The sequence below is a fragment of the Xyrauchen texanus genome, chromosome 38, assembly GCF_025860055.1.
Source record: "Xyrauchen texanus isolate HMW12.3.18 chromosome 38, RBS_HiC_50CHRs, whole genome shotgun sequence".
Taxonomy (NCBI): domain Eukaryota; kingdom Metazoa; phylum Chordata; class Actinopteri; order Cypriniformes; family Catostomidae; genus Xyrauchen; species Xyrauchen texanus.
In genome coordinates, this window is record NC_068313.1 from 14,709,499 (window position 1) to 14,719,645 (window position 10,147).

The window sequence follows — 10,147 nt, forward strand, 5'->3', positions numbered from 1 at the left end:
AAGGCGGGGGACACCCTGGACAGGTCGCCAGTCCATCGCAGGGCCACACATAGACACACCCACACCCACACCCAAATTAGCATTTTCAAATTAGCACATGTGTGCTTCCACACCTGGTGGTTGTGATTATCCAATTCGTTCATTAGTGTGGTCATTGGCAATCCAGTGCTTTGTAATGACAAGGAAGTAACCTCACAATCCTTATCTGTGTCTAAGGTGTGAAAATGTGTTTAGAGTTTTACAAATCACTGTGTGTAATGTTTTGCAAAAAGGGTGAAGCAGGCATTGTGTGTAATGTTGTGCAAATCTGTGGAGGTGTTTTGCTCATTGGAGTAGAATTTTGCAAATTGAGTGGAAATTTTTATTTTAGTGTGTAAACAATCGTAAAAAACTGTATTACTATTCCAATATATATCTTATAATATTATCTGCCTTTATTTACTGCTATTTCATCTAGACCCTTAACAGCAAATAAAAACAGATCATTGCATGCAATTATTTCTTCTGGAATCAAAATTATTTATTCTTATTTTCCTTTCTTTATTGGTTTAGAAGAGCTTTTTGAGCGTTCTTACCACCACAGGCAAACTGGCAAGCAACACAAACTTTTATATATAAGAAAAAGTTGTTTACCTTTTAATGGTGGCCACCTGTTTGTGTTGCCTTCCCAGCCGGCCCGCGATGTAACGACTCTGCTCTCTTCTGCCCCATGTTGGGCACCAATTGTTGTGGTTTCTTGGTTCAATCTTGTGAAAAATCACTCAATATCTTTGGGGTTTTGATTACAGAAGAATAGACTTTATTATCATACCATAAAGCCGAGTTGCCTACCGTGAAACCACAGTAACAACAACTGAACCATCTCTGGTTTGGTTTTACTTAAATACACCTCCTCAAACAAGGTGGGGTTACATGCATTATCTATCATGCTCTTCATTGACTCTGGTCTGACCATATTAAGAAGTAACAGAACATCCTGTGGAAGAGATCAATTCTCCCAGTGGTCATGAGAGCCCCCCAAAGTAATGCTATTCCTGTTTTTGCACATACCTTCAAATGGTCACACATATGTTGAGCACACATTCCATCACCGTCCACAGGCCTTTACACACAGTAAACCGCATGTTTGCCCGTCAGACATAACTGTGGTACAAATCAACAATGTTTTCATTGATTACTCCTGATTAACTTGATAAAAATATACTACAGTTTCAATTGTTGCAGTGTTTATCTGGCAGTGACTGTGCTCTCTGTCCATTCCTGAGGAAAGAAAGTCCTGACGGTGCATTCTGAAACTGCATTCAATTCTACAGAGTCTCAGGGAAGTTGATTTCCATGCCAAAGAGTGTGTAAACTCACTGTTTTGGGGACACAATGGAGGACTTTTTGTTGGGTCTGTAGTGCAATTGATAGAGCGCTGAACTTCTGTTTTGCAAAATATGGCATTTGAAAGGTTTTGGATTCAGGTTGCAGCTTTTGTCATTTTGCTAAGCACACTTGGCCAAAATACAACAAGGATATCTGACCACCAAAACACTACAAACAACACTTCAAACTCACCACCAAAACACCTCAAACAAACTTCTTTATGCTGTCAATAGCATGACCTATTACTCGATACTATGGCATCTCTTTGGATGTTTTGCTCCTCACAGTCACCTTCCCATGAATGCTTTGATTAGAAAGGTGCTGTGGCTTAGGTGGTTAAAGTGCTTGTCTTGTAAACAGGAGATCTTGGGTTCCAATCCCAACAGTGCCTTTGCAGCATGCTGAACACCTGAGTAACTTTCAAATGGTAAAATGTGTGTTTTTCAAAAAGCTGGAAAAAAAAACACATACCCAAGAAAATATTCTGCATTGATCAAGGGTAGAAGTCAATCCTCTTCACAAAACCTTTCTTGTATGTATTTTAAAGCTACTCTGATATGTTAAAACTCTTTTCCAACAGTGACCTGAGGCTACTCTGGTCAAGACATTAGTTTTGTTCATAATAAATGCTGGTTTCAATTGTTGCAGTGTTTATCTGGCAGTGACTGTGTTCTCTTTCTATTCCTGAGGACAGAAAGTCCTGACGGTGCATTTTGAAACTGCATTCAATACTACAGAGTCTCAGGGAACGTGATTTCCATGCCACAGAGTGTGTAAACACACTGATTTGGGGACACAAAGGAGTGCTTTTTGTGGGTTCTGTAGTGCAATTGATAGAGCGCTAGATTTCTATTTTGCAAAGTATGGCTAATCAAAGGTTTTGGATTCAGGTTGCAGCTTTTGTCATTTTGCTAAGCACACTCTGTCCTTTCCTGAGGACAGAAAGTCCTGACAGTGCATTTTGTAACGGCAATCATTTCTACAGTCTCATGGAATGTGATTTCCATGCCACAGAGTGTGTAAACACACTGTTTTGGGGACACAAAGGAGTGCTTTTTGTGGGTTCTGTAGTGCAATTGATAGGGCGCTAGACATCTATTCTGCAAAGTATGGCTATTCAAAGGTTCTGGATTCAGGTTGCAGCTTTTGTCATTTTGCTAAGCACACTTGGCCTAAAAATGGCAAGACTATCTGACCACCAAAACACTTTCCTCAAACAAACTCCTTAATGCTTTCAATTGCATGCCCTATTACTCAATACCATGACCGCTCTTCTGGATGTTTTGCTCATCACAGTCACACTCCCAGTAAGGTAAGATAAAGGTGCTGTGGCTTAGTTGTTTAAAGTGCCTGTCTTGTAAACAGGAGATCCTAGGTTCAAATCCCAGCAGTGCCTTTACTGAGTAATGATAAAATGTGTTTTTTTCTAAAAGCTGATAGAAAACGGTTACCCAAGAAAATATGCTGCACTGATCAAGGGTAGAAGTCAATCCTGTTCACAAATCTTTTCTTGGATGTTTTTTTAAGTCAAGTCAATTCAAGTCAATTTTATTTGTATAGCGCCTTTCACAACACACATCGTTTCAAAGCAGCTTTACAGAAGATCAGCATTAACAGATGATAAAACTGTAATATCTATAAATTCGATGAATCATCATTGTGTAATTAGATAAAATACGATTCTTAATCGTGTTTAAAAATAATTAAATAATAGTTGTATTAATAATTCCAGTGAGCAAGCTGTAGGCGACTTTGGCAAGGAACACAAAACTCCATAAGATGTAGATTAATGGAGAAAAATAACCTTGGGAGAAACCAGACTCACTGTGGGGGCCAGTTCCCCTCTGGCTAACATCAAGAATATAATGTAAATATTACTTATGTATAGTTAAAGTCATGGTTTAAAATTATTAAACTAAGTAAGTGTTAAGGGTCAGTGTTTAAACATCAATTGTGTTTGAACTGTAAGATAAATGACCAATGTCTTTGAAGTCCATCCCTGATTAATTGCAGAAGATCAAATAGATGCAAATATCATTTGTTAGCACTCTGGCTGCTGTATTTTGAACCAATTTAATTTTATTTATTGATCTTGCTAGACATCCTCCCAGTAATGCATTACAATAATCTAGTCTTGAGGTCATGAATGCATGAATTCATTTTTCGGCATCAGCAACAGAGAGCATGTGCCTTAATTTAGCAATATTTCTTAGGTGAAAGAATGCTGTTCTAGAAACATTTGTAATTTGATTTTCAAAGGACAGATTGGTACCAAATATAACACCTAAGTTCTTCGCTGTTGAAGATGATGTAACAGTACATCCATCTAGAGTCAAATAATTTTTTAGTGGCTTATTTTTAGAGTTCTTTGGTATAATAATTAGTACCTCTGTTTTGTCAGATTTGAGTAGAAGGAAATTTCTGGCCATCCAATCTTTTATTTCATTGATACACTTTGCTAATTTAGCGAATTTTGATATCTCATCAGGTTTTGAAGAAATATAAAGTTGTGTATCGTCAGCATAGCAGTGGAAACTTATTCCATGATTCCTGATAATATCTCCCAGGGGAAGCATATGCAAAGAGAAAAGCAGAGGCCCTAAAACGGATCCCTGTGGCACTCCATATTTTACTTTTGTTTTGTTTGACAATTCCTCATTTACAAAAAAAAATGGTAGCAGTCTGCTAAATATGACCTAAACCATGCTAATGCAACTCCACAAATTCCAACATAATTCTCCAGCCTATTCAAGAGAATGTCGTGATCTATCGTGTTGAATGCAGCACTAAGATCTAAAAGCACTAGAAGAGAAATGCAGCCCCGATCAGATGATAAGAGCAAGTCATTTGTAATTCTGATAAGTGCAGTCTCTGTACTGTGATGAGGCCTAAATCCTGATTGAAATTCTTCATATATACTATTTCTCTGTAGAAATTAATATATTTGGGAGGATACTACCTTTTCTAGTATTTTTGACATAAACGGGAGATTTGAAATCGGTCTATAATTAGCCAGTGCTCCAGAATCAAGTTTTGGCTTCTTAATAAGTGGTTCGATAATTGCCATTTTAAAGTTTCTTGGGACATGACCTAAGCATAGCGAGGAGTTAATGATATTAAGAAGAGGTTCTGAGACAACAGGAGATACCTCTTTTAAGAGCTTAGTTGGTATAGGATCTAACAAACAAGTTGTGGCTTTTGATGTTTCAATAAGTTTTGTTAGCTCTTCATGACCTATGACAGAGAAAGATTGAAGTTGCACGTGAGGAAAATTATTAGGCACTGTTTTCTGAGGTGCGATGACAGATGATTGCATCATTCCAATTTTATTTCTGATTATTTCAATTTTATCTGTAAAGAAATTCATTAAGTCATTACTCTTGAGCTGTGACGTAATATCTGGTTCTGTTGAAGCTTTATTCCTAACCAATTTAGCCACAGTACTGAATAAACATCTAGGATTGTTGTGGGTATTTTCTATGAGTTTACTAAAATATGCTGACCTGGCAGCTTTTAGTGCCTGTCTTTAGCTACAGACACTATCCTTCCATGCACCACGAAATACTTCTAATTTTGTATTTTTCCACATGCGCTCCATTTTCCGAGCTGCTCTCTTGAGAGCATGAGTGTGATCATTGTACCATGGTGCAGGGCTTATTTCTTAAATTTTTTTTAATCGAAGTGGGGCGACAATATCAAGGGTGCTAGAGAAGACTGCATTTATATTTTTTGTTATTTCATCAAGTTCTTCTGGGCTTTGGGGTTTATTGAGTGTATGAGATAGATCTGGAAGATTATTAGTGAAGCTATCTTTAGTGGTCGAAAGAATAGTTCTACCTGAACGATAGCGTGGTGTAAATTGAGTAACATTAGTTGATTGCAGCATACAAGAGACGAGGTAATGATCAGAGATGTCATCGCTCTGCCGCAGAATTTCTATATTATCAACATCAACTCCATATGAAATAATTAAATCTAGCGTATGATTATGGCGATGAGTTGGTCCTGTTACATATTGTCTGACTCCAAGAGAGTTGAGAATATAAATAAATGCTAATCCCAATGTATCATTTTCATTATCTACCTGAATGTTGAAGTCACCAACAATTAAGGCTCTATCTACAATAACTACAAGATCTGATAAAAATTAGCAAATTCACTAAGGAAATCAGAATAAGGCCCGGGTGATCTATACATTGTAGCAAGGTAAAGTGCCTTTTATTTATATTTGACGGTGTCACATTAACCATTATTAGTTCAAAAGACTTACATTTATATCCTGTCCTCTGAGTAACACCAAAAACTTCACTGTAAATTGTAGCAACACCTCCTCCTCTACCCTTCAGACAAGGCTCATGTTTATAACAATAACCTGGGGGAGTAGATTCATTTAAACTAATATATTCATCCGGTTTAAGCCAGGTTTCAGTCAAACAGAGCACATCCAATCTATGATCTGTAATCATTTAATTGAAAATTAGTGCTTTGGTAGAAAGAGATCTAATGTTTAGTAGCCCTATTTTTATATGATGTGTATTTTTAATTTGTTTGTTTTGTTCAAGTTTGACCTTAATAACATTTTTTTAATTATTTACTGAGGGTATTGTGTTCGGTAGTTCGGGGAACAGACACAGTCTCTATGAGATATCTAGGTGATACAGTCTCTATGTGTTGTAGTTTATGTGACCTGTGTGATGTCTCAAGGCAGCTAGCAGACGTTCGAATTAACCAGTTTGTCTGCTTCCTGACCTTGGCCCCAGTTAGTCAATTACTATAATTATTAAGACTTGTGAACAGGATTGACTCATTCCCTTGGTCAGTGCAGCATTTTTACTTGAGTAACTGTTTTCTGTCAGCTTTTATATAAACACACATTTTAAATCATGGAAGTTACTCAGGTAAACAACATATAGCAAAGGCACCGCTGGGATTTGAACCCAAAATAGTCAATCAATAATAAATAGGTGCTGTGTATCTATTTAGAGCTGCTGTCTAAGTAGCAATAAAACTTTTTTCACCCAACTATTTAAAAAGTTACACAGTAAATTCTTCAAGCTATAATGGACCAGTTCAAGCTGACAACACTGCATGGGCCACAAGAGACAACAGAAGCCTACATGTGTAGCCAGACATGCCTCCTGCTCAGCTTCTGTTCGGACGCTCTTGCTTACTGCTCCGCGCTTTGCTCTATTGCTTTTATATTTTCATATTTTATCTCCTTTTATAACTAATTTTAACTTAAACAAATCAGCACAGTGCTCAAAAGCTTGGACTACTACAAAAAAAAAAAAAAAAAAAAACAGAATTCTTTTATCCGACCAGCCTCCCACTGAAAGTTTTCATTCCAGGGAAGGGAAAACACAACTGCCTAAGAGAAAATGCCTCTTCTGGAATCTACTTGCTGCACTAACTGCCACAGACTTTTACAAAGGATTGCAGTTCTTGAAACAAAGTTATTTACAGGACCACCAAACCAGACGGAACACACAACAGAGCTTCGTCATGGACGCCCTCAGCATACAGCCGGTGAGTCCCATGAATCTAGTGCTTCTCGACAGGCCATACTGAGTGTAGAGAAACAAGCCGATCGACTTACAAATCGATGGCAAAAACAGGGAGCGAGACCAAAAGGCACTCGAGACATCAGATTGTCACAAGAATCTCATATTGTCGCAGTAGCATCCTCTACCCCAGATACGGCTCTGACAAGGATTGCAAACACTGGTTTCCTACCACCGCCTATACATCTTGAGAACAGATTTGAAGTATTAATGAATGAGGCATCCCCAAACGTGATGAATGTGATCGAACACAGACTGAATCAGCCAGTAGCTAACACTGATGTGAACTGGCGCTCAAGGTCGAGCAGACAGCGGCATTCAGCTCAGAGCGCAGCCGGGCCCAGGACTCTGATAGTGGGTGACTCCATAATCAGAAACATTAGCAGCAGGGATACTACTACATGCTGCCTTCCACAAGCAACAACTTCGGATGTAAACAGGGAACTTCAGAACATTCTGATGAAACATAAGACTGCAAATCGACTCATCATTCATGTGGGGAAGAATGATATTCATAAAGAGCAATCAGAACTCCTTAAGAAGGATTTCAATGAACTTTTTGAAACACTTAAAAGACTGAAAGTTCAAACATTCATCAGTGGACCACTTCCAGCAAGAGGAACAAACAGGTTTTCACGGTTGCTTGGGCTTAATACATGGCTGCAAAAAACCTGCAATATAAAGGGTGTTAACTTCATTGACAACTTCAATCTTTTCTGGAGTCAGAGGCAACTGTTTCGACAGGATGGCCACCACCCAAACAAACTTGGTTCAAGAGTGCTAAAGGACAATATCTACTTCTCCCTCAATCATCCTTCTGCAGTGTGTGCCAATCCACTCAATCTGAATGGCACACACACACCTGGACACAGTATGAATGACCACAGGACTTCACTTCAGCACCTGAATGGACATGCAGTTGACAAATCACACAAGGACAATGATAACACCACTCAGCCACAACAATTTCTGCTCATGGACACAATCTCATCTGAGCCCTGCCCACAAAGTTCACCACAGACAGACTGTGACATATTAGAACTGCTCCAAGATTCAGCACCCAAGGACGACTTTCTGGAAAACATCCAGGGAAACCAGGACAGCATATTACAGCCCTTCTCACCAGACACGTTATCCCTCTCTCCAGCATCTCCACATCTGTGTTTCTCAGAGAAAATGGAAGAACTGGTGTATGCTGGAACCAAACTATCCCACTCTTTTGCTGCAAGCCCCCAGATATCAAGCAAAAAACGTCAGGCCCCTCAAGCACCTGCGGGCCCAGCTCGCCCTCCCCCTCCTCCTGTGAGAGCTCTTCGACCTCTGCCACAACGCCAGGGCTCACACCCTCCTCCATCTGCTCGAGGTGAACCAAAAACAACTGATACCAGCTCTCAGTGATGTGTTGGGTCCCCGCTATGATAACAGTAACTTTCTCAAATGTTTACAAAACAAGCGGGAACCCAGTGTGCCTGTATCTTTCTCTATTGCTGTTCGATTACATCATAGAAAGTCTAAGGCCTTCAAAAGCCATTCAGCAAACCCATCTAATCTGGTGCCTATTACACGCCAAACTAAGATTGCTGTGGGGACAAAAACTGTTAAGTTAGCACTTTTAAACATCTGCTCACTTAAAAATAAATCACTTCTAGTCAATGACTTAATAAGCACATACAACCTGGATTTTATGTTTCTAAATGAAACTTGGCTAGAAGACAGCTGTAGTGCAACAGTCCTTAATGAAACATCCCTCCTAACTTTACTTATTTGAGTGTCTGCAGAGAAGGTAGAGGTGGGGGTTTAGCTGCTCTGTTTAAAGATGTCTATCAATGTAAGCAAATATCATTTGGGAATTACCCGTCTTTCGAATATCTGGGTAGTGTGTTAAAAGGTGCTCCACGCATTTTACTTATCATTATTTACAGGCCTCCAAAATACTCTCCAGCCTTTGCTGAGGACTTTACAGAACTGTTATCAACAATTACCTCAGAGTTTGACTGTTTTGCCATTGCTGGAGACTTTAACATTCACATAGATAATGCAGAAAACAATATGACAAAAGCAATCATAACTGTTTTAAAAAATTTTGATCTGACTCAGCATGTACATGGACCCACACACAATCATGGACACACTCTAGATTTACTTATCAGTAAGGGTCTAAACATTTCATCGATTGTTATTAAGGATGTAGCACTGTCTGATCATTTCTGTATTTTCTTTGATATATTGATCTCTCCTGCCATTGAAGCTAGATCTGTGTCTGTCAAGAAGAGATTCTTAAATGAGAACACTAGTGTACTATTTATGAAGGCTATATCTTTAATATCAAGTATATCTGCTGACTCTGTTGATTTACTCCTTGATTCTTTTAACTCAAAAGTTAAAAGTGTAATTGATGATATTGCTCCTGTGAAAGTCAGGAAGAAGAGTGGTAGACAAAAAGCACCTTGGAGAAACTCAACAACAGTGCAAAATATGAAAAGACAATGCAGAAAAGCAGAGTGCATGTGGCGGAAGACAAAACTTGTAGTCCATTATAACATCTACAAAGACAGCATCCATGCTTTTAATATGGAACTAGGCAAAGCTAGACAGACTTTCTTCTCGAATATTATAAACAGCAACTTAAACAACACACGCACTCTTTTTGCGACTGTAGAGAGACTGACAAACCCCCCAAGCCAGATTCCCAGTGAAATGCTCTCAGACAGCAAGTGCAGTGAGTTTGCTTCTTTCTTCTCTGAAAAAATCAATAATATCAGAAAGGTGATCAGCACATCCTTGAGTTGTGCTGGGGTCAGGCAAATCAAACCACAACCTGAGAAAGTAGTTACTATGTCTGATTTCAAAGAAATTAATGGCAAAATTTTGGAAGAAACCGTACAGCACCTTAAAACATCAACCTGCGCCCTTGATGCACTTCCCACATCTTTTTTCAAAAGTGTGTTCAACTGTTTAAAAGCAGATCTCCTAGAAGTGATAAACTCCTCACTTCTCTCTGGGAGTTTTCCAAACTCCCTGAAAACTGCAGTTGTCAAGCCCCTCTTGAAAAAGAGCAATCTGGATAAGACCATATTAAGCAACTATAGACCGATCTCAAATCTGCCTTTCATAGGCAAGATCATTGAAAAAGTTTTCTTCAATCAGCTGAACAAATTCTTGAACTCAAATGGATACTTTGACAATTTTCAATCTGGTTTCCGATTGCATCACAGCAC

At 38.8% G+C, this 10,147-nt stretch overlaps 1 non-coding gene across 1 annotated transcript; it reads left to right on the forward strand.

Moving 5' to 3' along the window:
* Positions 1-2,690: 2,690 nt before the first annotated feature.
* trnat-ugu (transfer RNA threonine (anticodon UGU)) lies at positions 2,691-2,764 on the forward strand. Its single transcript has one exon. It is a non-coding gene; the product is annotated as a tRNA-Thr (tRNA).
* The last annotated feature ends 7,383 nt before the right edge of the window (positions 2,765-10,147 follow it).